This window comes from Narcine bancroftii, chromosome 3 (genome assembly GCF_036971445.1).
Source record: "Narcine bancroftii isolate sNarBan1 chromosome 3, sNarBan1.hap1, whole genome shotgun sequence".
In the NCBI taxonomy this organism is placed as follows: Eukaryota; Metazoa; Chordata; class Chondrichthyes; order Torpediniformes; family Narcinidae; genus Narcine; species Narcine bancroftii.
The window spans coordinates 198533399-198560568 of record NC_091471.1 but is presented as its reverse complement, the minus strand read 5'-3'; the positions used below and the strand labels follow the sequence as shown (position 1 = coordinate 198560568).

General features: G+C 40.8%; 1 long non-coding RNA gene across 2 annotated transcripts in view; it reads left to right on the top strand.

The window, feature by feature from the left end:
- The window catches only part of LOC138756357 (uncharacterized), a 59445-nt gene that overhangs the window by 17294 nt on the left and 14981 nt on the right, over positions 1-27170 (top strand). The window contains exons 3-4 of one of the 2 annotated variants that reach the window (XR_011353021.1): positions 2718-2836; positions 8455-8499. The exons of the other annotated variant lie outside the window; for it this stretch is intronic. This is a non-coding gene — a long non-coding RNA (uncharacterized lncRNA). Of the gene's footprint in view, positions 1-2717; positions 2837-8454; positions 8500-27170 lie in introns of those variants that run through there. 2 annotated transcript variants of the gene reach the window in all.

Here is a 27170-nt window from a genome sequence, read left to right as displayed (position 1 = left end):
ACAGAACACCTATGGCATTGGGAATACTTAAAGAAAAAGGTTGAGAACCACTGATTTAGTGACTAATAAAAAGAAAGTCGACTTCATGGTGTGGTGAAAGAAATGAGTGAGTGTATTCTTTATTTGTTTGTAAGCTCTGTTAAATCAGGGCCATTACCTGATAATATGCATAATCCACAGTTGCATTTGTCATCTCTATCAATATGTTCATCTATCATATGGATGGTTTTGCAATTGTACTTCCAGAGATGAAACTATAAAAATATGTAACACTGAACATGCAGAATTTTGAATTCACATTGCCCAATGTTACTTTCTAGACCCCCAAGGATGTGTGAAACCTATTAAACTATCTAAAACAATTTCTATCACAAAATTATGACCCAAATTCTTCAAGAATTAGAAGCGTTGCTGAAGGATGAAATGTGCCCAAGCAGGACACCAATGAAGTAAAAAAAAAACATTCTGCTAGAGGAGGCTCACAGATCAAGCAGCATCAGTGTCTTCCTGAAGCAGATCCTTCAGATCAGTCTCTGCGAAACATTTCATCTAAAAAATATTGTAATTACAACTAAATTTAACTCATTTATTTATTGTATGTATTTAATTACATTGCTGTCAGTTTGATCAATGGCTATCTGAGACACAAGCTTTTGAAGTTTTTTTGTGCTGAGACAGCAACTGAAAGGGATTCTTTCAGGTTTTCGAGACCAATTCAATTTCACTTGTTGCTTTTAGGCTCTGATTTTTTTTTTAAATGAGTAATTGAATTATTGCCTTTACTCCCTACTACTGGGCACATAGAAAAAAAAATGTTTCCATCTCCACCAAAAGATCTGTATTTGTTTTCAGGGTTTCATTGACTTGATGTCTTTGTCTTGTTTAGCAATGCAGTAAAAGGAATACATGTAATTGTTCAAAGAATTCAGCTTGTTTTATAACTAGGGTCCAAGTGCTTTTGGTTTTTAAGTGGGTAAAGGAACATAATTACTCTACCCTTGTCAAGTAAAAGAAAAGTGTGCATTGTAATACAGGAAGTAAGGTCTTGAAGAGGTGCACTGCACCAACTCACCTGAATGTACAGCCTCGCTAAGTGGTGTTTAGGGATGGGCTAATGACTGCATCAACCAGTGACCCAACTCCCTGCTGCCGGAGAGCCCTCTGCCGCACTTGGGAGGGGAGGTCTGCAGGGGCCATCGGGGCAGGGGCGGCCAGTGCAGGCTGTTACAGCCCTGCTGGCCACTCTGTCACCACACTGGGCGCTTTAGTCTTCGGGGCGACTCTCTGCGGCTCAATATATGACATAGCAATGGCTGTCTTCCCTACCCATAATCTCCCACACAGCTGGAACTGTTTTGTGAAACTCAGAGTGGTTCCACCTGTGTGGGGGATTGTGGATGAGGAAGATGACCATTGCTATGCCACATTTATAATGGATGGCACTGCGGCACCAGTTGCCCCACCTCCATCAGATCATGAGAGCACTATAAGGCACCTCTGGATATGAATGGGACACTGGAGCAGCCTTTTAGGGCTGTTGCCTGAAAGGTGAGTTTTCTTAGTTTTCAATTCGCTCCTGTCGCCAGCTTCAAGGCAGAGGGTTCACCTGAAATGGCCTTAAGTGTCGCTACTCTATCCTCATAAAACAATTCTACCATCTTAGAGAACCACAAAAGCTGCAGATGCTGGAATCATGTGCAAACAAAACAGTGCTGGAGGAGCTCAGCAGATTGATAGCATCAGTGGGTAGAATTGGTCACTCAATATTTCAAGTCAAAACCCTTTAATGTCTAAGATAGAATAAGTAAAATTACATATATAAAGGGGGAAAGTTGGGGGAGGGGCCCAGAAGAGATAGAGTTGAGGACAGAATGCATGGGAGTTGGAGAATCAGTGGAGAGAAAGAAGAAATAGATATGAAAACAGTGAAGTGAGATGGTGGTAAGGGTTACCCAAAGTCATTTTAAAAAAAAATCAGGTTTAAGGCTGTCAGGAGGAATGTGACATGTTGTTCCTTCTACCATCTTGTCTGCTCTGTAGTTCTCAACGTATGGGTATCTAGATTATTGTGCTATGGGATGAAAATGAATATTTTCAAACTAAATTCAGTTAATTAGAATCAGAAGTGTGGGAAATACTCAGAAAAATCTGACAGTAGAAACATTAAGGGAACATGTTGACATTTCGTTCATGAAAAGACTTAATTTAACCCTTTACATTGTGGTGCGAATTGTGTTCAAACCCAATATCTTTCCTAAATTGTGTGTCATAAATTGAAAGCAGCATTGTAAATGTGGCCTGACTAAACTTTGGACAATTGCAACGTTCTTACTTTGTATTCCAGACCTTGTTAAAATAAAAACAACATTCTGTGATTATGTTTAGCCTTTTGATTGCAGTACTTTTTTTTTAACCTGCGCATAAGCTTTTAGTGATATTTTTCAAACTGACAAACACTCCTATGATTCAGGATTTCTATTCTTTTAGCCAAAAAAAATTTAGGTTTTGGATTCAATGTAATCTGCCATGGGGTCAACATGTATACTATCTGCTACACTGAAAGGTAGTGTTTAGTACAAAATATTCTTAATTTGCATGTTAAATTCAACACAAAACTTCAAAGGTAGCAGAATTATAAATCCATATTCAGTCTTTTAGCACAGCTTGTGTCTTTGATTGCTTTCTTTAAAAGCATGTGGTTATTTGCTTATCTGTAGGGTCTAAAAATGTCTGTTCACTTCGGAGCACACATGCAACTGGTTCAATTTCTACAAATAGAAAGAAGTCCCTGAAATTTGGAACACCCTTGAAAACGATGCCATTAATATTTTGCAAGGTCAGCTATTGGTTTTTATTTACATGCAGAAGATAATCTATGTGACAAGTCTTTTCTGATCTCTAGATCTTTGTAAATGTTGGCATGGTGTGAGACTTCAGTGGATGTTAATGCCATTAGAAGTTGTGCACTTCAGTTTGTTGGTATAAATTTCAGGTGATTATGGCAGCTAATGTATCTGCAAATAATGAGATGCCTGGTGCTACAGCAGCAGATAAAGGCTGAAATCGTCACTCCAAATCGATGAAGCAACTAACTGTGAAATTGGAATAGTTTGTCATAGCTGAATAAAAAACTGCTGCAGTGAGATGCATCATAAAATTCATCAAGAGGTATAAAAGAAAATTAAGCAGCTGGAAGAGGACATTTGTTGGAATTAATTTTTTAAAAAAACAAATAAAATGTTGTTCATATCAGAAGATATTTGCTGGGTTCAATTATTTCATTGTAATATAATATTACATAGAAACATCAAGATTACTGGTACAAGTGAGCACAGTCCACCAGTTGATCTCCTTCATTAATTACATCACTCAATGCTGTCAGAATCTCTGTTAAAATAATTAATGATGTCAATTTCTCTACCTCTGGGTTATCTATTCCAACTTCCTTATAAAACAGTAACATCAGATCAATTAACTTTTTAAACTTTTAGTGTAAAGATACAGCTTGGCAGCAGGGGTTGTCAAATCTTGCTGGTCAGTGGTGATATTCACCCATGTGACCAATTAACGTACTAATAACCCTGCTCATCCTTCCAATGTGGGAGGAAACCGGAGCACTCAGAGAAAATCCACACAGACAGGGGGATAACGTACAAACTCCTACAGACAGTGCCAGATTCAAATCCAGGTCGCTGGCACCATAATAGCATTGTGTTGCCCATGATACTAGCCCATTTTGCAAAGATTTTCCAATGCACCTACAAATTTATTGTAAAGGTGCAGAAAATATACAACATCAATGTATCTCCTTTGGGATAACCTCTAACATTACACCCAAGTTAAATAACAGCCTTATCTGTCTGTAATTCCAGTCACAAATTTTCTACTTTTCAGATGAATGGGTGTTATATTTTCTTCTCTTCAATTCTTTAGATATATTGATGATAATGTTTTGAAACTTCAGAAGTAAAAATACAGCAATAATTTTAAACTCGTTAAAACTGATAGCAGTAGATCCTTTATAACACATGATTGATGCTATTGATTGACCGAATGGTCATTAACATGTCAAGAATGAATTCAAGTGTGCTAATTTAATGACTGCACCATACGTTAATTTATCTGCCTTGGACTTGTGAAACAGAAAACCTTGAAGTGATTAAAGCACTTGACTAAGCTTTCTATATTAATCAGCTTTGTCCCTGGTTTTTGTAAGAAAAAAGGTCTTTGCATTCTTATTGGCAATTCTGGACATATTTAAAAAACAATTTATAAAGATATCAGGTTTGAATGACCAATTTTTCTTTTCTTTTAAAATTTTTTATTGAATTTAACAGGAAAAAACAAAACCTTGATACATGGTCTTCTAATTAATAACATAAAATCATGTCACATACATATCACATGAAAATTATGAATAAAAATATAACCACAAATATTTACTTAACTTATCCAAATCAAACCATTGCTAACTTGATAGAATTCATTCAAAACATTCAACACAATAAACCAAAATTAATGTTAAATAAAACAAAGATGTAATTAAGATTTCCTTATATAAAAAGGGAATTTATATCTCAAGTATTTTCATTTTATTTTATATGATCAATATTGATGATCCACAGTTAAACCCAGCTTTATCTATTTTCACAACTAATAAAAATAACCCTAATAATCCAACCCTTCCCTCTGAACAAGATTATCTTGTATCGATTATCTAGATACAAATCGAATAACCTTCAGATACCAGGTAGAGAATCTCCAGACCATCCCTACACCTTAAATATTCAAGTTGGGACAATAATCCCACATTCTGTCAAATTAAAACTTTACATTTTTGATGTTATAGCAATTTTTTTTTCCAAACTTAGGTAAGACATGATATCATGTAACCACTGAATAAAAGTGAGTGAAGAGGTATAAAAATTGCTTATCTAGCTATCAGCGAGGTAAAAGCTAAAATTTTCTTTTGGGTTAAGTCAAAAATATATCTTCTACTTGAGAAAAAAAACAAATAAAGCAATTAAAGGACATGGTTATAATTTGATCTTTAAAAAAAAAAATCACTGATAAAGTTTGGAAAATATTTTTCCAATTTTTATCTAAATTAGGGCACTCCCAAAACATATGAATCAATTAAACTTCAAAAATTTTAAACACATCACATAGTGGATCAATATTAGAATAAAAATTAGATAATTTAACTTTAGACATATGTATTTTATGGACCACCTTAAATTGTAACAAATAATGTTACGCACAAAGTGATATCCCAGTCCCCCTCTCCAAGTAATATATTCAAATCACATTCCTAATCATTCTTAATTTCAGCCACTGACACTGTTCTTAAAACCATTATGTTATTATAAATAATTGATAATAATCCAGTATGGGAAGACCACAATTCAAAAAGTAGATCAAGAAATTTTTTTTTGGAAATTCAAGGGAAATCAGAAAGTTTGGACTTAACAAAATGCTTAATTTGTAAATATCTGAAAAATGTCCATTGTTTAAATTTTGCTGTCAATTTTTCAAAAGTAGTAAAATTTTCTCAAATAAAAATATCTCAATTTTTTAATACTTAATCTATAACACTCCTTGAAACCCATGTCAAACATAGATGGTTGAAAAAGATGTTTATACAGAAGGCTGACAAAGGAAAAAACTATGATATCTGAAAAATGTTCTAAATTGTGCCTATATTCTCAACTGATGCATCATTATTTGCCAATTTAAAAAAGGAATGTATTTTTTTAAAAACCCTAAAATTTCCAACATAGATCGATTTTTCTAATAATCCAATTCCATTTCTAACCAAGGGCAGTCAATTAATTTATCAAAATGAGACAATAAAAGTAAATTGCATATATTGAGTGCCCAATCATAAAATCTAAAATTGGAAGTAATAATCCTCCAATCCTTTTGAGCTTTTTTGGAGATGAGCTTCATTTATATGAGGTTGCTTTCCTTGCCATATATACAAAGAAATAAACAAATCCAGTGAACTTAAGAATGAAAATTGGGAAAGATTGAAAAGTTTAGGTAAAAATCATTTTAATCGAATTTATACATCCATCATTATGATAGATAAGGTCAACAACCCAATAATAATACTTTAGTCTGATTAAATAATACCATATAACCACTTACAGCCAGTTCAGCCCTACTAGTCCATGCTGTAACAAATCCCCACCCTCCTAGCCCCACTGACCAGCACCCGGTCCATACCCCTCCAGTCCTCTCCTATCCATGTAACTATCCAGTCTTTCCTTAAATGTAACCAATGATCCCGTCTCGACCACGTCTATCGGAAGCTCATTCCACATCCCCACCACCCTTTGCGTAAAGAAATTTCCCCTCATGTTCCCCTTATAATTTTCCCCCTTCAATCTTAAACCATGCCCTCTAGTTTGAATCTCCCCACTCTTAATTGAAAAAGCCTATCCACGTTTACTCTGTCTGTCCCTTTTAAAATCTTAAACACCTCTATCAAGTCCACTCTCAATCTTCTACGCTCCAGAGAAAAAAGCCCCAGCCTGCACAACCTTTCCCTATAACTCAAACCTTGAAATCCTGTCAACATTCTCGTGAACCTTCTCTGCACTCTCTCTATTTTGTTTATATATTTTCTATAATTTGGTGACCAAAACTGTACACAGTACTCCAAATTTGGCCTCACCAATGCCTTGTACAATTTCATCATAACCTCCCTACTTTTGAATTCAATACTCCGATTTATGAAGGCCAACATTCCAAATGCCTTCTTCATCACACCATCTACCTGAGTATCAGCCTTGAGGGTACTATTTACCACAACTCCTAAATCCCTTTGTTGCTCTGCACATCTCAATAGCCTACCATTTAATGCATATGACCTATTTAGATTTGCCTTTCCAAAATGTAACACCTCACACTTATCTGTATTAAATTCCATCAGCCATTTCTCGGCCCACACCTCCAGCCTTCCTAAATCACCTTTTAATCTACGGTAATCTTCCTCACTGTCCACAATACCAAAAAAAATCTTTCAAAAGGTTTTTATAACTCTTAATAATTGTAATTCCTAAATATCTAAATTGGTCTTTCACTGTCTTAAAAGGGAAATTAGAATATCTTGAAAAAGATCCCTTTAGGGGCAATAGTTCACTCATATGCAGATTTAACATAACCCAAGAACTGGAAAAATTGGACAAATTAGGTTAATAAATTTGATATAGAAGCCTCAGGAGTTCAAATAATGATCATGTGTTCACTTCCTTCCTGGTTAACCCTGTGAAATCTCTGTTCACAAGAAGAGCAACTGCTAAGGATTCCATCCAATACCATGCCAAAGAGCAAAGGACTTGAGGGGCAACCTTGCCAAGATCCCCTGTGTGATAGTACAGATCTATCACCAATGTACATAGTGTATATAGTTACTGTATCTAGACTGTGCTTACAGTGATTGGCTGAGAGCTAAGCCACGCCTATTTTCTGGGCCTTAAAGGGTTATGTCCCTAGCCAGGTCGGATCTAGGCCTTAAAGGGTTGTGTCCCTAGCCAGGTCGGATCATTCCGGACTGGTCAGCCACCTGTGAAGAGCTCCTGTCTTTTGCTAATAAAAGCCTTGGTTTGGATCAACAAATCTTTGATTCTTTTGACAAGCTCTACACCCTGTAAAGCCTAAAATGTTTTGATTGTTTATAAATTAGTACAAATTGAAGCTGTCAGATAGGAGTTTCATTGTTTAATCCATTTAATAAAATCTGGAGAAAAATTTAATTTTCCAATGGGAGCAAGCAAATAATCCCATTGTACCTGATGGAATGCCGTCGCTGCTTCTAATAAAATAGCTGGAGTGAAAGGTAAATATAAAATATTCAATACGCGATAGGAGAGTAACAATGTTTAATAAAACCAGTTTGGGCTCTATCAAAAATTAATAGTGAAATATTCACTAATCTATGGTCAATAACTTTGGATTAAATCTTCAGGTCTCCGATAAGTAATGAAATAGGTCTATAACATTGGGTTAGGCCCTTTCTCTTTTTCAAAATAAGGAATATGCTGGCCTAATTGAAAGCTCCCCATCCTTAAACGAGTCATCAATCACAAACTTAGTTGTTTTACAAGCCATTTGGAGAAATATTTATAAAATTCAACAGGAGATCCATCTGGTCCTGGAGATTTATTAGATTATAATGAGGAAATAGCTAAAAGTATTTCCTCCTGAGATAATGGTGCCTCCAGACTTGTACATCTGTCCTGGGAAAGGATGGGTAAATTTAGGTGATCCAAGAAGTGCGACAATGAAGTCAAATCTTTCTAAAATTCAGAAGTATGTTGGAGTAAAATTCTCCAAAAATCTCACTTATTTTATAATCTGTAGTAATTTTACTATCTTTCATCCAAATCTTGTTAATTTGTTTTTTTTTTAAATATACTCCTTTTAATTGTCCACCTTATAACTTAACAGATTTTTCCTCATGAATATAAAAATGACTCCAACTCCTCAACAATTGCAGTTCAATAAGGTAGGTCGATAGAAGGTCACATTTAGTTTTAATTTTGACTCTTTTATACAAATCTGGATTTTTATCTTGGGCAAATTGTAAATCAATTTGTTTAATCTGATTAATTAATTCCAGCCTTTTCTTGTTGGTCTTAATAATATTAGCTGTATAAGAAATAATTTTCCCCCTCAAATAAGCTTTCATTGTGTCCCACACAATTAAATTAGACTTCATTTGGGAGGAGTTAGTAATTAAAGAAAAACTATTTGCTTCTACATAAAATTTAAAAATTCTTTGTCTGCAAGTGGTATTAAATCTCCATTGTCTTTTGGTTAAAGAAATGTCAGAGAAATTCAGAGTCAAAATGACAGGGGTATGATCTAATATAACTAGTCCTTGGTATTCGCTAGATTGGTCAAGGAAATCAATTAAAAATAATCAATTCTAGAATATGAACAATGCACATTTTGAAAAAAGGAATATTCTCTATTATTAGCATTTAGAAAATGCCATATATCTGAAGTGCCAAAATTTGATTTTAAAAAGTGAATTACAGCTGCAGATTTGGAAAGCGTAGCTGGTCTAGAAGAAGAATGATCTAAAACCATATTTAAAGAACAATTAAAGTCCCCCCCCAAAAAAAAATCAAGACTAATGGTTTAAATCGATTAAGGCTCAACAATTTTTCCAAAACATGCTGGTTCTTCAATTTTTGGGCGGTAAACATTTTCCAATACAACCAATTTATTATATAATTTATCTGTAACAATAATAAAACCTTGTTTGTCTAAGGAACTATTATGAATTACGAATGAAACATTTTGATTTATTAGAATAAAAACCCTTCTAACTTTAGCATCAGAACTATGAAAACATTGTCACTTCCATTTAAACATTAACCTATCCTTATCAGAATTCCTAATACAAGTTTATTGTGAGGAAAAAAACAATCTTCCTTTAAATGTCCAATATGCACCATTACCCTATATTGTTTGATCAGCCCATTCAGGCCTTTAACATTCCAATAAATAATATTAATATGAGAAATCATCAAATTAATTAATATTAATTGTTGCCGAATGGCTCCAGCCGCACCTGTCAATGCTCCAAAAGCTACGACCTTCGATTCAAGATGAAATAGAAAACAAAAACATAAGGTACATGTAACCTTGAGAATCCTAACCAAACCCAAACAACCACGCCCCCCCCCTCCAACCCTCCTTCTTCTGAATGTCATCAAAGTTGTGACCTGCTTAAAAAAAAACATTCAACCCTAAATACTTCTACTGTTGGCCTTATTGCTCCTTGGTGTTAAAATCAAAATTGTTTACAAATTCCCACATCAGGAGGGCAATAGTGGTAGGGGACTCCATAGTTAAGAGGACAGATAGGGGATTCTGTGGACGCAGCAAGGAGAATCGAATGGTGGTTTGCCTCCCTGGTGCCAGGGTCCGGGATGTTGCTGCTCGTGTCCTGGATATCCTAAAGTGGGAGGGACAGGATCCAGAGGTCGTGGTACATGTAGGTACCAATGACATAGGGAGGAATAGAGAAGAGGTCCTAAAAAGTGAATACAGGCAGTTAGGTAGGGAGTTAAGAAGAAGGACCGCAAAGGGGGTAATCTCTGGATTACTCCCTGTGCCACGTGACAGTGAGAATAGAAATAGAATGAGGTGGAGGATTAACACGTGGCTGAAGGGGTGGAGTAAGGGGCAAGGTTTCAAGTTTCTGGATCACTGGGACCTTTTTTGGGGAAGATGTGACCTGAACAGTAAGGATGAGTTACACTTAAATCCCAGGGGGACCAGAATCCTGGCAGGGGTATTTGCTAGGGCTACTCAGGATCCTTTAACTAGAATGGTTGGGGGGAGGGAGCAAAATAGTACAGAGCAGTAAGGAGAAGGTTAGAATGCAAACAAAGAAAGTTTGTCATAAGTATTTGAATATGGATGGGCAGGTGATAGAGAAAGGAAATGCTCTGGAAGAAGATGAAGGGCAATTGGCAGGAAAAGAAAATAATGTTGTTATTAAAGATGAGGGAAAACAGGGATTAAGAATTGGGAAATCTCTGAAATTCATATATTTTAATGCCAGGAGTATTGTAAAAAAGGTGGATGAGCTGAAGGTGTGGATTGATACTTGGAAGTATGATGTGTTAGTGATTAGTGAGACATGGTTGCAGGAGGAATGTGATTGGCAGCTGACTATCCCTGGGTTTCATTGCTTTAGGTGTGATAGAGTCGGAGAGGCAAGAGTAGGTGGTGTTGCATTGCTTGTCAGGGAGAATATTACAGCGGTGCTTAGGCAGGATAGATTAGAGGGCTCGTCCACGGAGGCTATTTGGGTGGAACTGAGGAGTGGGAAAGGAGAGGTTACACTTGTAGGGGTGTATTTATAGACCACCCGGAGGGGACCGAGACCTAGAGGAGCAAATCTGTAGGGAGATAGTAGATATTTGTGATAAGCACAGGGTTGTAATTATGGGAGATTTTAATTTTCCACATATAGATTGGGAAACACATTCTGTGAAAGGGCTGGATGGGTTAGAATTTGTGAAATGTGTGCAAGATAGTTTTTTACAACAATATGTAGAGGTGCCGACCAGAGAAGGAGCAGTGTTAGATCTACTGTTGGCAAATGGGATGGGTCAAGTGACGGAGGTTAGTGTTGGCAAGCACTTCGGGTCCAGTGATCATAATGCCATCAGCTTCAATGTCATTATGGAAAGAGATAAGTCAGGGCCAAGGGTTGAGGTTTTTGATTGGGGAAAGGCTAGATTTGAGGAGATGTGAAAGGACTTATAGGGTGTGCATTGGGATAATTTGTTTTATAAGCAGGATGTAGTAGAGAGATGGAAGTCTTTTAAAGATCAGATTTTGAGAGTGCAAAAGCTTTATGTTCCTGTTACGTTAAAAGGAGGGGCAAAAGGTTTGAGAGAGCCGTGCATTTCAAGGAATATTGGAAACATGGTTCGAAGAAAAAGGGGGGCGTACATTAGGTATAAGAAGCATGGAATTAAGGAGATGTTTGAAAAATATATTGAATGTAAGAGGAATCTTAAGAGAGGAATTAGGAAAGCTAAAAGAAGGTACGAGGAAACTATAGCAAGCAGGGTGAAAATTAATGCAAAAGGGTTCTACAAATCTTCTTTCTTTGGCTTGGCTTCGCGGATGAAGATTTATGGAGGGGGTAAAAGTCCTTGTCAGCTGCAGGCTCGTTTGTGGCTGACAAGTCCGATGCCGGACAGGCAGACACGATTGCAGCGGCTGCAGGGGAAAATTGGTTGGTTGGGGTTGGGTGTTGGGTTTTTCCTCCTTTGCCTTTTGTCAGTGAGGTGGGCTCTGCGGTCTTCTTCAAAGGAGGTTGCTGCCCGCCAAACTGTGAGGCGCCAAGATGCACGGTTTGAGGCGATATCAGCCCACTGGCGGTGGTCAATGTGGCAGGCACCAAGAGATTTCTTTAGGCAGTCCTTGTACCTTTTCTTTGGTGCACCTCTGTCACGGTGGCCAGTGGAGAGCTCACCATATAACACGATCTTGGGAAGGCGATGGTCCTCCATTCTGGAGACGTGACCCATCCAGCGCAGCTGGATCTTCAGCAGCGTGGACTCGATGCTGTCGACCTCTGCCATCTCGAGTACTTCGACATTAGGGATGAAAGCGCTCCAATGGATGTTGAGGATGGAGCGGAGACAATGCTGGTGGAAGCGTTCTAGGAGCCGTAGGTGATGCCGGTAGAGGACCCATGATTCGGAGCCGAACAGGAGTGTGGGTATGACAACGGCTCTGTATACGCTTATCTTTGTGAGGTTTTTCAGTTGGTTGTTTTTCCAGACTCTTTTGTGTAGTATTCCAAAGGCGCTATTTGCCTTGGCGAGTCTGTTGTCTATCTCATTGTCGATCCTTGCATCTGATGAAATGGTGCAGCCGAGATAGGTAAACTGGTTGACCGTTTTGAGTTTTGTGTGCCCGATGGAGATGTGGGGGGGCTGGTAGTCATGGTGGGGAGCTGGCTGATGGAGGACCTCAGTTTTCTTCAAGCTGACTTCCAGGCCAAACATTTTGGCAGTTTCCGCAAAGCAGGACATCAAGCGCTGAAGAGCTGGCTCTGAATGGGCAACTAAAGCGGCATCGTCTGCAAAGAGTAGTTCACGAACAAGTTTCTCTTGTGTCTTGGTGTGAGCTTGCAGGCGCCTCAGATTGAAGAGACTGCCATCCGTGCGGTACCGGATGTAAACAGCGTCTTCATTGTTGGGGTGTTTCATGGCTTGGTTCAGCATCATGCTGAAGAAGATTGAAAAGAGGGTTGGTGCCAGAACACAGCCTTGCTTCACGCCATTGTTAATGGAGAAGGGTTCAGAGAGCTCATTGCTGTATCTGACCCGACTTTGTTGGTTTTCGTGCAGTTGGATAATCATGTTGAGGAACTTTGGGGGACATCCGATGCGCTCTAGTATTTGCCAAAGCCCTTTCCTGCTCATGGTGTCGAAGGCTTTGGTGAGGTCAACAAAGGTGATGTAGAGTCACAAAACAAAGGTTCTACAAATACGTTAATGGTAAAAGGAAAGCGAGAGACAAAATTGGTCCCTTAGAGAATCAGAGTGGAAATCTATGTGTGGAGCCTAGAGAAATGGGGGAGATATTGAACAGTTTCTTTTCTTCGGTATTCACCAAGGAGAAAGATATTGGGATATGTGAGATAAAAAAAGCAAATTGGGTAAATATGGAGAATATAGTGATTACGAAAGATGTAGTGTTAGGGCTTTTGAGGAATATAAAGGTGGGCAAGTCTCCAGGACCAGACGGGATCTTCCCCAGGACATCGAGAGAAGTAAAGGAGGAAATAGCAGAGGCTCTGACGGTAATTTTCCAAATGTCATTTGAGATGGGGATAGTGCCGGAGGATTGGTGTATTGCGCATGTGGTTCCGTTATTTAAAAAGGGTTCAAGGAGGAAGCCTGGCAATTATCGGCCTATAAGTTTGACGTCTGTGGTAGGTAAATTAATGGAGAAAGTTCTTAGAGATAGTACTTATAAATATCTGGATAGACAGGGTCTGATCAGGAGCACTCAACACAGATTTGTGGGCAGAAGGTCCTGTTTGACCAATCTGATTGAATTTTTTTGAAGAGGTGACTAGGAATGTGGATGAGGGTAGCGCAGTGGATGTTGTCTATATGGATTTCAGTAAGGCCTTCGATAAGGTACCACATGGAAGGTTAGTTAGGAAGGTGCAGTCTTTAAGTATAAATTTTGAGATAGTCAAATGGATTGAACATTGGCTGAAAGGGAGAGGCCAGAGAGTGGTAGTGGAAAATTGTCTGTCAGGTTGGAGGCCGGTGACCAGTGGTGTGCCTCAGGGATCTGTATTGGGCCCATTGTTGTTCGTTATATACATTAATAATCTAGATGATGGGGTGGTGAATTAGATTAGTAAATATGCAGACAATACTAAGATAGGCGGAATAGTGAATAATGAAGAAGGTTTTCAAGGATTGCAGAGGGATTTGGGCTGCTTAGAAAAGTGGGCTGAAAAATGGCAGATGGAATTTAATGCTGATAAGTGTGAGGTGCTTCATTTTGGTAAGAAGAATCAGAACAGGACATACGTAGTAAATGGGAGAGCATTGATGAATATCAATGCAGAAGGATTTTGGAGTAACGGTACATCGTTCCCTGAAGGTAGAAACTCATGTAAATAGGGTGGTGAAGAAGGCTTTTAGTATGCTGGCCTTTATTAATCATTGCATGGAATATAAGAGTTGGGAAGTGATGTTGAGATTGTATAAGGCATTGGTGCGGCCCAATTTAGAGTTCTCTGTCCAGTTCTGGTCGCCTAATTATAGGAAGGATATAAACAGAGTGGAGAGAGTGCAGAGAAGATTTACCAGAATGTTACCTGGGTTTAAGCATCTAGAGTACAGGGAGAGATTGGGCAGATTAGGTCTTTATTCTTTGGAGCGTAGAAGGTTGAGAGGGGATTTGATAGAGGTATTTAAGATTATGAAAGGGATAGACAGAGTGGATGTGGATAGACTATTTCCGTTACGAGTAGGAGAGATTGAAACAAGAGGACATGAGTTAAGAGTTAAGGGGCAGAGGTTTAGAGGTAACATGAGGGGGAACTTCTTTACTCAGAGAGTGGTAGCAGGGTGGAATGAGCTTCCTGGAGAAATAATGGCTGCAGAGTCAATTTTATTATTTAAGAAAAAGTTGGACAGGTATATGGATGAGAAGAAGGTGGAGGGTTATGGTCATTGTGCAGGTAGGTGGGACTAGAGAGGGGTGTTTGGTTCGGTGCGGACTAGAAGGGCCTAATGGCCTGTATCCATGCTGTAATTGTTATGTTATGTTAAAATAATTCTTTTGAGAGTCACCAAAATGATAAAACCCAGCCTTGTATACAAGTAATCCTTCTATATGCGCATGCCTTTATAGTTATTACGGATTCCAGCATCCTAAATAAAATTGTCCACCATTTCACTACATTAAAAATTAATAAGGCCCCGTTTGACCAATGAACTTTATAAGCATTATACAAATTAGACTATACTATTAAAACTAATCCAAAAGGAAATTCAACATTAAAAAACCCGCATGTTCAGTAAAATCTTAGTTTTCAGCTAGACTAATAAGCTATTCTTTGTGCATGCATCATACAATCATTCCCAATTACAACAACCCAAATTGAGTTGCTCTTAATCCATTACATTACTGATTAATAGAACCCCATTCTACAAATGAGCTTTATCAACATCATACACATTTGGTATAATATTAAAACTAAGTCAAAAGGTGAAATTCAGCATAATTAATTCACAGGCATTCCACACACATGCTCAGTAAAGTCTCTTTGTTGTCGACTTTACTAGTAAGCCTTCTATACACATGTCATACAGCCATTTCTGAATCCAGCAACACATATATTGTCCATTAATCTACTACTTTAACAATTAATAAAACCCTGTTCTATTCCATAACTATACACAAGTTTAGCATATTAAAACTAACTCAAAAGATAGAATTCAATCCAAAAACCACATAGGCATTCTAGGTCAGTAAAATATCTTGGTTCTCGGCTATACACATGCATTATACAATCATGTCTGAGTCTAGTGACCTGGATAAATTATCCACTAAACCACTATCTTATTAGTTATTAAAAGCCTATTCTAGCAATAAACTTTATAAACATTTTATAAATTGACATACTATTAAAACTAACACAAAAAGAAATTCACTGTACTATCCATGCAGACATTCTACACACATGCTCAGTCAAATCTCTTTGGTCTCGACAAAAATAGTTACCCATCCTCCTATTCCACAATAGAGGTATAGAAGAAACATTACACTGACAGATATTTATAAATCTTTATCAAATTTAGAAGCAATTAAACTGAACCTTACATATTACAAGATACAAGTTACAGAAAGGTGAGAGAACATGAAATATCCCCCCCACCCTCTTCCAAAATGGTTCAACTACCAACTGAATAGAAACTCAGATTTGAAATAAAAAATCCAATAAGTGAACAATCACTGACCTTGGACCGCCTCCAGAAGACAACTTCAAAAATAGTGCACGATGTGCTCGGACAAGTGAAGCATCCGCATCCAGTAGTTCTTTTACAAACACCTTAGTAAGTAGTTTGGTAAAAAATTGTATAGGTGACTGACCTTTCTCAATGTCCTCTTTTAATCGCAAGTTATGGATATTATTTTGTCTGCTCCGGCCCTCCAGGTCAACCAAGCATGACATTAACTTATTATTGCTGGCAGCCATTTCCTCCATGATACCTTCAATCTTTCTCATTCTGTTGTTCATAGCATTCATACCAGTTTCCATAGCAGTCTGACAACTTTCTAAGATTGGAACTGCTGTTAAAGCTTTGTTAAGCTTGACCTCTATTTTGTGGCTGGACATTTTTTCTGTAATTTCTTGAGACTTTCAATAATGGAGGTTGTCCCTTCTTCAACTTAGCTTCCTTAGTCTCTTTCATCGGCTGCTTTTCTAGCCATTTTCTTGGTGGTAGTTGTAGTGATTACAATCAATTAAACCAAGCTTCAACCCCTTTGGTTTATTTTTAAAAAAGATGATTTTTAAGAGTGGAAAGTGTTAAAAGTTGGCAGGAGCTCACAACTACCACACCCTACTCCATGTTGTTGAATTACTAAATTTTAATTTGAAACATCTGTGCAGTGAATTGGGATTCACTGGTTGTGTGTTGTGCAGATGGCTGGCTCCATCTCCTGACTCCACCCCCATCTGCTCACCTTTCACCTTGGTTCCCCACCTGAACCCAGAACCTTTCCAAAAACTACTGTGAGACCCTACCCAAAATTATAAGCTAATAAAAGCATTTGTTTTCCCTCCAGTCATGAGAGCTTTTATTCATGCTACAATTTTATTAGCTTATTCCCTAAATGATGGAAGTGCTGCTCAAGCCAGGTACGCTGCTAATTAACCCTCTGACCTAGACATGGCTGAAGAGTTCATGTACTGGCTAGATTGCTTCCAGGCCTACCTGAATGTGACCAGAGATGACTTCCACACCGATGAACTCAGGAGGTCTGTACTCATTTCGAGGGTAGGAACAAAAAGGGTATGCAGTCATCAAGGTCTACTCTATGTATGATGCTGCTATTGACGTGTTGAAGGCTAGATACCTGAACTCACAAAATGAGGTCCTAGCTAGGCATCGACTTGCTCTACATAGCTAATGGCCAGGAGAGACTATCGATGATTACCTGCTGGATGCTTGCCAAGTAGTGCAGGTATGAAGCGGCTACAGGCCACATTTGTGAAGAAGAACAGATTTGGGACACTCTAGTTGCAGGGGTCCACTCGAGGTACGAGGCAGTGACTACATAAGTTGGGTAAGAAGGACTTGGCTAGCCACGATGAACTGGCCAAATCGTTGGAACAGGCCAAGCTCAAGAATGACGACCTCGAAGCCAGCGAGCTCTCTCACCCAGGTGACCCCTTCCAAGGACCGGCTGCTCCTGCTACCCCAATCCTAACAGCTTCCTGTTCCCATGCTAGGGAGTGGTCCCGAGCTAGGGAATGTTTCTTCTGCGGCAAGAGCCAGCACCCCTGATCTCGTTACCAGACTAAAGGCTCAGTGTGTACCAGCTGTAGCAAGAAAAGGCATTCGGCGAGGGTTTTCTGGGCAAGGGGAAGCCTGGGGAAGTCTACGGCCTGCACCACCCCCAGATCTGATTCCATCCCCAAGCTGTCTGCCCAAATTCACCCCGAACCCACTTGCTACGCTACAGGCCGACGGAGGGTGGCAGTGAGGAAACAGCGCAAAAAGGCTCAGTGACCATCTTGCTGTGACCTGAATTCAAAATTGGCGCCATCCTCATCAGAGGAGGAAGGAGGGCAGCTATCTTGCAGCGCCACAAGGTCAATGCCATCTTACCCATGCAGGACAACCCAGGATGGTGGGGCCACTCGAGTGAAGAGTATGGAGTCTCTGGGGTCCTGGCCTTAATGGTCCTGGATCAGGACGGACCACACCAACTCTAGTCACTGTGAAGGTAAACGGACATTCCACTAAATGCCTAATCGACACAGGCTCTACTGAAAGCTTTATAGACTCATGGACTGTGCAAGAGTACAACCTAAAGATGTACCCTTCCATTTATCACATATTCCTTGCATCTCATTCGCACTCTACACATATTCAACAACATTGTATAGTACATCTGTTGTTTGAATGGGGGGGGGGAAATTCTGTAAAATTTGCTTGTATGTACTTGAGGAATTGTGTGCTCCGGTGTTGTTAGGTCTGGTCTTCCTGTGTCACCTTAAAAGCGTGACCGTGGAGTATTCTGGTTCCCGCCTCCCTGTTACATTTCGGAACAGAGAGTCCCTAAAATTAGAACCCTCATGCAGCCTCTCCACACTGAAGATCGAGCCCCCCCCCCCACCCTTCCCGAATCTGTCCTTGGACTGCAAACCTATTGCTACCAAGAGCAGGATGTACAGCACAGCAGACCGAGATTTCATAAAGTCTGAGACACGATCTCTGCTCAACAAAGGTATCATCAAACCTAGCACCAGCCTGTGGAGAGTGCAAGTGATGGTGGAAAGGGGAAAATAAGTCCAGGCTAATAACTGACTATAGCCAAATTATTAATCGGTACATGCTCCTGGACACATATCCCCTCCCTCGAATTTCGGACATGGTGAATGATATTGCGCAGTATTGGGTCTATTCAACCATCGACCTGAAAGCTGCCAATCACCAGCTGCCAATCCATTCTGAGGACTGTCCATATACAGCATTTGAGGCAAACGGTCATCTCAATCAATTCTGGAAGGTCCCTTTAAGTATCACTAATGGGGTTTCTATCTTACAGAGGCAGATGGATAGAATGGTGGATGAGTATGGGTTGAAGGCTATCTGTCCCTATCTCAATAACATCACTATCTGAGGCCACACCTTGGAAGACCATGACGCCAACCTCCAGAGTTTATTCAATGCAGCAAAAGCCCTGAACCTCACTTATAACTCCAACAAGTGTGCATTCAGGACTAAATTGTTTGGCTATCCTTGGCTATGCGGTGGAGAATGGCATCACTGACCCCGATCCCGATAGGATGCCCCCATTCCCAGGACCACAAAGGCTTTGAGAAGATGCCTGGGGTTTTCTCACATTACACCCAGTGGTATTATCACTTCAATACGCTGATAAGATTTGCCCTCTAATAAAAGGCACTAATTTCCCCCTCTCGGTTGAAGCTCAAGTGGCTTTTAACTACCTCCAGAATCACATTGCGAAAGCCGCCATGCACGCGGTGGACGAGAATGTACCTTTCCGAGTGGAAAGAGACGCTTTGGATGTAGCCCTGGCCAGTACCCTCAATCAGGAGGGCAGGCCAGTTGCATTTTTTTTCTTGGACATTACATGGCCACAAGCTCCGGAACCCATCTATGGAAAAGGAGGATCAAGCCATCATAGAAGCCATGAGACACTACCTGGCTAGTAGAAGATTTACACTCCTCATTGACTAGTGCTTGGTCACATTCATGTTTAAAAATATCAAGAGGGGAAAAATTGTTAGGTGGAGGATCAAGCTCTCTACAGTTATGACATTGCCTATTGGGCAGAAGCCCTTAATGACCCTCCAGATGCCTCTGCACACACCAGCCAACTGCGGTCTCTGCATAATGCACTCTGCCATTGAGGGGTTACCTGCATGGCTCATTTTGTCAAGGCACATAATCTGCCCTACTCCATGGAGGACGTCAGGGAAATGACCAGGTCTTGCGTAGAATGCAAGCCGCACTTCTACTGCCCCACAAAGGCGCACCTGATCAAGTTATCCAGGCCCTTCAAACGACTCAGTGTCGATTTTAAGGGACCTTTCCCCTCCACGAACGGGAAAACTTTCTTCCTCTCTGTCATTGACAAGTACACCCACTTCCCGTTCACCATTCCATGTCCAGTCACGTCCACTTCATCACTCATAATGGCCCTAGACTCCGTTTTCGCCCTGTTCAGGTATCCCAGCTATATTCATAGTGACCGGGGCTCATCCTTTATGAGTGACGAGTTACATTGTTACCTGCTGGCAAGGGACATCGCATCCAGCAGGAATGGGCAGGTTGAAAAAGGAGAACGCCATGGTCTGGAAGGCTGTCAAACTGGCTCTGAAGTCAAAAGGCCTTCCAGACTCATGCTGGCAGGAAATCCTCCCTATAGCACTCTATGTAATGCAACCAATGCTACTCCTCATGAGCTCAAAAGAAGGTTGGCATCTGGAACTACACTCCCACCTGGCTCACCACTCCTGGTCCAATCCTTCTCAGGAAGCACGTGAGGTGAAGCAAGACTGACCCCCTGGTGGAAAGGATGAAACTGCTCCACTCCAATCCCACGTATGCCTATGTGGAGTACCCGAATGACAGAGAGGACATTGACATCAGGGATCTGGCACCTGTCAGAACAGAGAGTCCGTTGCCTCAAGTGCCCTGAGAGCCACGGAGCTCATTCTCACCACCCCAAGACAGGGCCACAGGGGAACCGGTTCAGGAGGAAAATGCATCCCCCTCCACCAATGAGCTGGAGACCCCATCCACCTCTCCTCCCTCAGAAGGGGACCAGGCGACCCAAGGATTCCAAGGCCCCCCAGTGTTAAGGCACTCCACCAGGATCTCCAGACCCCCTGAACTGCTTAAATCTGTAAATTTGTAATTAACTGTATATTTTTTTACTTTTTTTTTTTCCTGAGCCCATGTTGTGTCTTCATTCACAGGCACTAAATACTGCAGGAAGGGGTGAATGCAGTGAACTGGTATTCACTGGTAGGGTGTTGTGCTGATGGCTGGCCCCGCTTCCCGGCTCCTTCCTCACCTGCTCACATACAACCCTGGATTCCTGCCTAAACCCAGAACCCTTCCGAAGACTACTATGAAAACCTACCCTTAGTTATAAGCTAATAAAAGCATTTGTTCTCCTTCCAGTCGTGAGAGCTTTTATTCACACTACAATCTGTTAAGGTCCATTACAGTAAATAAGTAAAATATTGTAGATGCTGGGAATCTAAAATAAAGTCATGTATTAGTAATGGACAAGTCAGGCAGCACCTGTAGAAACAAATTCAGAACTAAATAACATTTTCAGACAAAATAGTTTTCAGGGAAATCCCAAGCTAGGGAAGGGAGAATTAAAGGAAGATGCCAGTGTAAAAATAGAAAGCAAGTGTCATTAACTTGCAAAGTTTGGCTGTGTCTGTTTGTTCTTGTCTGGGTCTGAGTCTGTGGGTCTGTGAGTGTGAAAAGGGGGAGAGGGAATGGCATGGGGTTGCATGCATAGTGGGTCAAGTTAAGAAAATGGTTCTAAGGAAACAAAACACAAAGGTTGTGTGATTGCCACATTTACTGTGTTTCTTTCTTTGGCTTGGCTTCGCGGACAAAGATTTATGGAGGGGTAATGTCCACGTCTGCTGCAGGCTCGTTGGTGACTGACAAGCTCGATGCGGGACAGGCAGGCAAGGTTGCAGCTTTTGCAAGGGAAAATGGGTTGGTTGGGGTTGGGGTTAGGGTTAGGGTTGGGGTTGGGGTTGGGGTTGAGGTTGGGTGTCTTTAGGAGAAGAAGAATCGCCCAGTGCTTCTGCTTTCTGTTGCTGTCTTAAGAATCTTTTCCTTTAGGAATTTGCACCTCTGTGGGTGATGGATGACAAATAATCAGGTGTAATAGGCCATGTGACTTGTTAGTCTGTTGGCTCCCACTATTGAGGCGCACACAACAAAATAGCCACACAACTGGTGGTTTTCAGACAGATGAAGTTTAGAATATGATTGCAAAGCTAAATCAGCTTGTCCCCAAAGCAAAAGATTCTTTGCATAACTGACAAAAAAGTATGTGGTGCATCTCAATTCCCAGTTAATTTGCATGTATTTATTACATTGAGTTACACAAACACATTCCTACATTATTCTTCTTTGGCTTGGCTTCGCGGACGAAGATTTATGGAGGGAGTAAAAAGTCCACGTCAGCTGCAGGCTTGTTTGTGGCTGACAAGTCCGATGCGGGACAGGCAGACACGATTGCAGCGGTTGCAGGGGAAAATTGGTTGGTTGGGGTTGGGTGTTGGGTTTTTCCTCCTTTGCCAATCTCTTTTCAGTGCCAACCGCTCAGTCCAAGATTCCGCCCTGCTCCAGCTCCCTCAACAGCCCCTAAGGCTAGAGCTGGATGAGGTTCCCACCCTGGATGAGACATATAAGGCAATCGAACAACTGAAAAGTGGCAAAGCAGCAGGTATGGATGGAATCCCCCCAGAAGTCTGGAAGGCTGGCGGCAAAACTCTGCATGCCAAACTGCATGAGTTTTTCAAGCTTTGTTGGGACCAAGGTAAACTGCCTCAGGATCTTCGTGATGCCACCATCATCACCCTGTACAAAAACAAAGGCGAGAAATCAGACTGCTCAAACTACAGGGGAATCACGTTGCTCTCCATTGCAGGCAAAATCTTCGCTAGGATTCTACTAAATAGAATAATACCTAGTGTCGCCGAGAATATTCTCCCAGAATCACAGTGCGGCTTTCGCGCAAACATAGGAACTACTGACATGGTCTTTGCCCTCAGACAGCTCCAAGAAAAATGCAGAGAACAAAACAAAGGACTCTACATCACCTTTGTTGACCTCACCAAAGCCTTCAACACCGTGAGCAGGAAAGGGCTTTGGCAAATACTAGAGCGCATCGGATGTCCCCCAAAGTTCCTCAACATGATTATCCAACTGCACGAAAACCAACAAGGTCGGGTCAGATACAGCAATGAGCTCTCTGAACCTTTCTCCATTAACAATGGCGTGAAGCAAGGCTGTGTTCTGGCACCAACCCTCTTTTCAATCTTCTTCAGCATGATGCTGAACCAAGCCATGAAAGACCCCAACAATGAAGACGCTGTTTACATCCGGTACCGCACGGATGGCAGAATCTTCAATCTGAGGCGCCTGCAAGCTTACACCAAGACACAAGAGAAACTTGTCCGTGAACTACTCTTTGCAGACGATGCCGCTTTAGTTGCCCATTCAGAGCCAGCTCTTCAGCGCTTGACGTCCTGCTTTGCGGAAACTGCCAAAATGTTTGGCCTGGAAGTCAGCCTGAAGAAAACTGCGGTCCTACATTATAGTGCATAGGTAACTAATCCACTACACATACAATGATAACCATTATGGTTACATGACACTCATGTTATTTATTTTATATACTTTGGCTTGGCTTCGCGGACGAAGATTTATGGAGGGGGTAAAAAGTCCACGTCAGCTGCAGGCTCGTTTGTGGCTGACCAGTCCGATGCGGGACAGGCAGACACGATTGCAGCGGTTGCAAGGGAAAATAGTCAATTATTTACAATAACCAGGTGGAATTTTTTAAGATTAAAACAGAACAAAGCCAGTTATAAGATTCCAACTCATGTGGGAGTTAAATGAATGTAGAACAAATTTATCAGTGATTAATTTCCAACTTCCACATTTATGGATAGACAGACTTTGGCATGTGATCCATTTGGATGAGGTACCAATGAATCGGTGGTGTTCACAGAGCCACACCTGATATACTGGTGTCCATAGACAAGTTAGCAGCCTCCAGATTTTGTTTCCCTTCCAATGGATGCACAATTGATCAATTTTATAATAGTAACTGCTAGAGGTGGCAAACATTGAAAAGGTCGCAAGCTGTGCTCCTGAGGCTTAAATACAATGCAAGCAAAACAGGACTGGCAGGTTAAAAGAGTGCTCTTTCATGCGCAGTGTGATGCCTTTTTTATGGTAATTCTATTTTGCCTGCATTAGGCCCATATCTCTCTCCCATTTAGGTAGCTCGCAAAATGGCTTTTAAATGTAATTGCATCAGCCTCCAAAATCTCTTCTGGCAGCTCGTTCTAGATATTTACCACCCTCTGTGTGAAAACCTTGCTCCTCATAACTAATATACTGAAAAGCCCTAGAGTGACATGATTATTGTAAATGAATGACAATCAATTGCTTTGGCCCAGCAAGTGAACAATTGAAAATAGGGGATCTCATTCCTTTAATTCTCTGGAAAATCAAGATTAAAATTAATCACTTGCATATTTTTGAACACTTCTCTTCTGTTTCTTTTTTTCTTATCTTATTTGTCTGACATTGTTTTTCTTCCCCTTTCTTTGCCCAAAGTGATCTTTAATTTAATGATTCTATTCGCCCTCCTTAATTTGGAAAAACAAATCAAATTTTTAAAATTCAGACATACAGCATGGTAATGTGCTCCGGCCCATGAGCCCATGCCACCTAAATATTCCAATTAGCCTATAACCCTCCATACATTTTGAAGGGTTAAGGACACCAGAGGGCTGTCATGATAATGAATATGTATGAGATGTACCGTAAGTCACGTGGTATGAGAGGGAGATAAGAGCACAAGCAGGAGAACAAAGGAAACTGGAGAATAAAGACACTGAGAAGTTTACCTGATAAAACTTGTGTTCGATGTTTTATTAACTTCACATTTCGGACCACAAATGTGACATTGGCGACGAGGATGAAAGAAGCTTGAAGAAAATTAAAGACTAAACAAGATTACAGAGGATTACAGAGAACTTCAAGGTGATAAGAATTTTCTCTTTGACTCAGTACTTTTGGGGCTGGAATATTTCCTCATGGCTGGGGCAGACGGTGACTTTCTAACACAAAGCAAGTCCAATGCAGACCAGAAGAGGAAGAGTACAACTTCCAAAGGCAAAGCCTGGGGGAAAGGAAAGTATCCTGGAAAGAAAGATACCATTCGCCAGATAGACGGTGACGATGATGATACCCAGGAGGAACAGAGTTGTTACCAATTTACATTGAATGAAGTACATCATGAGAAGGTCCCAGTGATCATTGGTGGAGTGACAGTGCAGGTCATTGTAGACTCAGGCAGCGACAGTAATGTGATTGATCGACATTTATGGGAGAAGTTGAAAAGGAAAAAGATCATCTGTACCTCAAAGAAGTGTTCCAAGAAACTGTATCCATACACAGCAACCAAGCCATTGCAGACCATTGGATGTTTTACTGCAACTGTTGAAGCTGGAGATAAGTACACCGAAGCAGAGTTTATGTTCATAGAAGAGAGGGGAGAACCATTGCTGAGTAGAAGCACAGTGCAAGACCTGGCAATACTTCATATTGGAGCTTGTGTCAATTCAATTCAGTCATACGAGGATATGAAGCAAGAATTCCCCGCAGTCTTCCAAGGAGTAGGAAAGCTGAAAGGTCGACAATTGAAGCTAGCGGTAGATGAAACGGTCAAACTCAAGGCACAACCAATGCGCCGAACTCCGTTTGGACTTCGTGGGAAAGTCGAAACCAAAATTAAAGAATTGATCGAACAAGACATTATTGAACTGGTGGAACATTCGACACAATGGGTCAGTCCCTTAGTGATTGTGCCCAAACCAAAGGGTGACATAAGACTATGTGTTGACATGAGAATGGCCAATGAAGCTATAATTAGAGAATGACACCCTATACCAACAGTGGAGGAAATACTTCAAGAACTAACTACCAGCAAGGTATTCTCAAAAATTGATCTGAAATGGGGCTATCATCAATTAGAGCTGGATCCAGGTTCCCGAGATGTAACAACATTTGTGACTCACTGTGGATTGTATCGTTACAAGAGACTATCATTTGGAATTAATGCAGCTTCGGAGATCTACCAGTATGAAATCCATCGAGTGATTCAAGGCATTCCTGGAGTTGCCAACATTTCTGACGACATCATAGTCCATGCACCAACGAAGGAAGAGCATGACAAACAGTTGAGGCGTGTACTATCTAGACTACAGGAGGCAGGCCTTACCGTGAATGGAAACAAGTGCCAGTTTGGTGTGTCAGAAATGGACTTCATGGGACACAGACTTACACGGGAAGGACTAAACCCTGCAGAGGCCAAGGTGAAAGCTATTGCAGAGGCACGTGCACCTCAGAACGCAACAGAGGTGAGGAGTTTCCTGGGATTGGTTAATTTTTGTGCAAAGTTCATTCCTAATTTCGCTACAGTGGCAGAACCACTAAGGAAACTAACCAGGAAAGGTGTACCATTTCATTTTGGATCTGAGCAGAAGAAAGCGTTCACAGCGCTGAAGCAAAGCCTGACAGATGCAAAAACTCTTGGATATTACGATCCAGCGGCATCAACCAAAGTCATAGCGGATGCCAGCCCGGTTGGTTTAGGAGCCGTTTTGGTCCAGATGCATGATGGAGGACCAAGAATCATTGCCTATGCCAGCAGATCGTTATCAGATGTGGAAAGAAGATACTCTCAGACAGAGAAAGAAGCACTCGGACTTGTATGGGCCTGTGAGAGGTTCCATGCATATTTATACGGCATTGAATTTGAACTCATCACAGATCATAAGCCATTAGAGGTGATCTATGCACCTAGATCCAAACCATGTGCCAGAATAGAAAGATGGGTACTCAGACTACAACCCTACAAATATAAAGTAATCCACATTGCAGGGAAAGCAAACATTGCTGATCCGCTGTCCAGATTGGTGAAGGATGGTGGTCCACAATCCAAGTCAGAATTGGGAACAGAAACAGAGAGCTTTGTACGCTTCGTAGCTATTCAGTCGACACCGAAAGCTGTGACTACGAAGGAAGTCGAGAGAGAATCCGAACATGATCCAGAACTCATGGAAGTAAGAGAATGCATACAGAGTGGACAATGGGACAAGTGTACTCACAAGGCTTACATTCCCATTAGAGACGAACTTTGTTGCATCGGACAGTGTGTATTAAGAGGTTGCAGATTGGTGATACCGCAAAGATTGAGACCGAAGATCGTATCCTTAGCGCCTGAAGGACACCTAGGCATTGTTGGTACCAAGCAAAACCTCAGAACCAAGGTATGGTGGCCAGGTTGTGATAAAGACGCAGAGAAATTTGTTAAAACTTGTCACGGATGTCAAATCACAAGTAGGAGTAATCCGCCAGAACTGATCCGGAGTACGCAACTCCCGAAAGGACCATGGATCGACGTAGCTGTTGATTTTCTTGGACCTTTACCGACGGGTGAATCAATTATGGTAGTGATAGATTACTACAGCAGATACTATGAGTACGTGGTGTTGAAGTCCACAACCACTGAAAAAACAATACAAGCATTAGCAGAGATATTCGCAAGATATG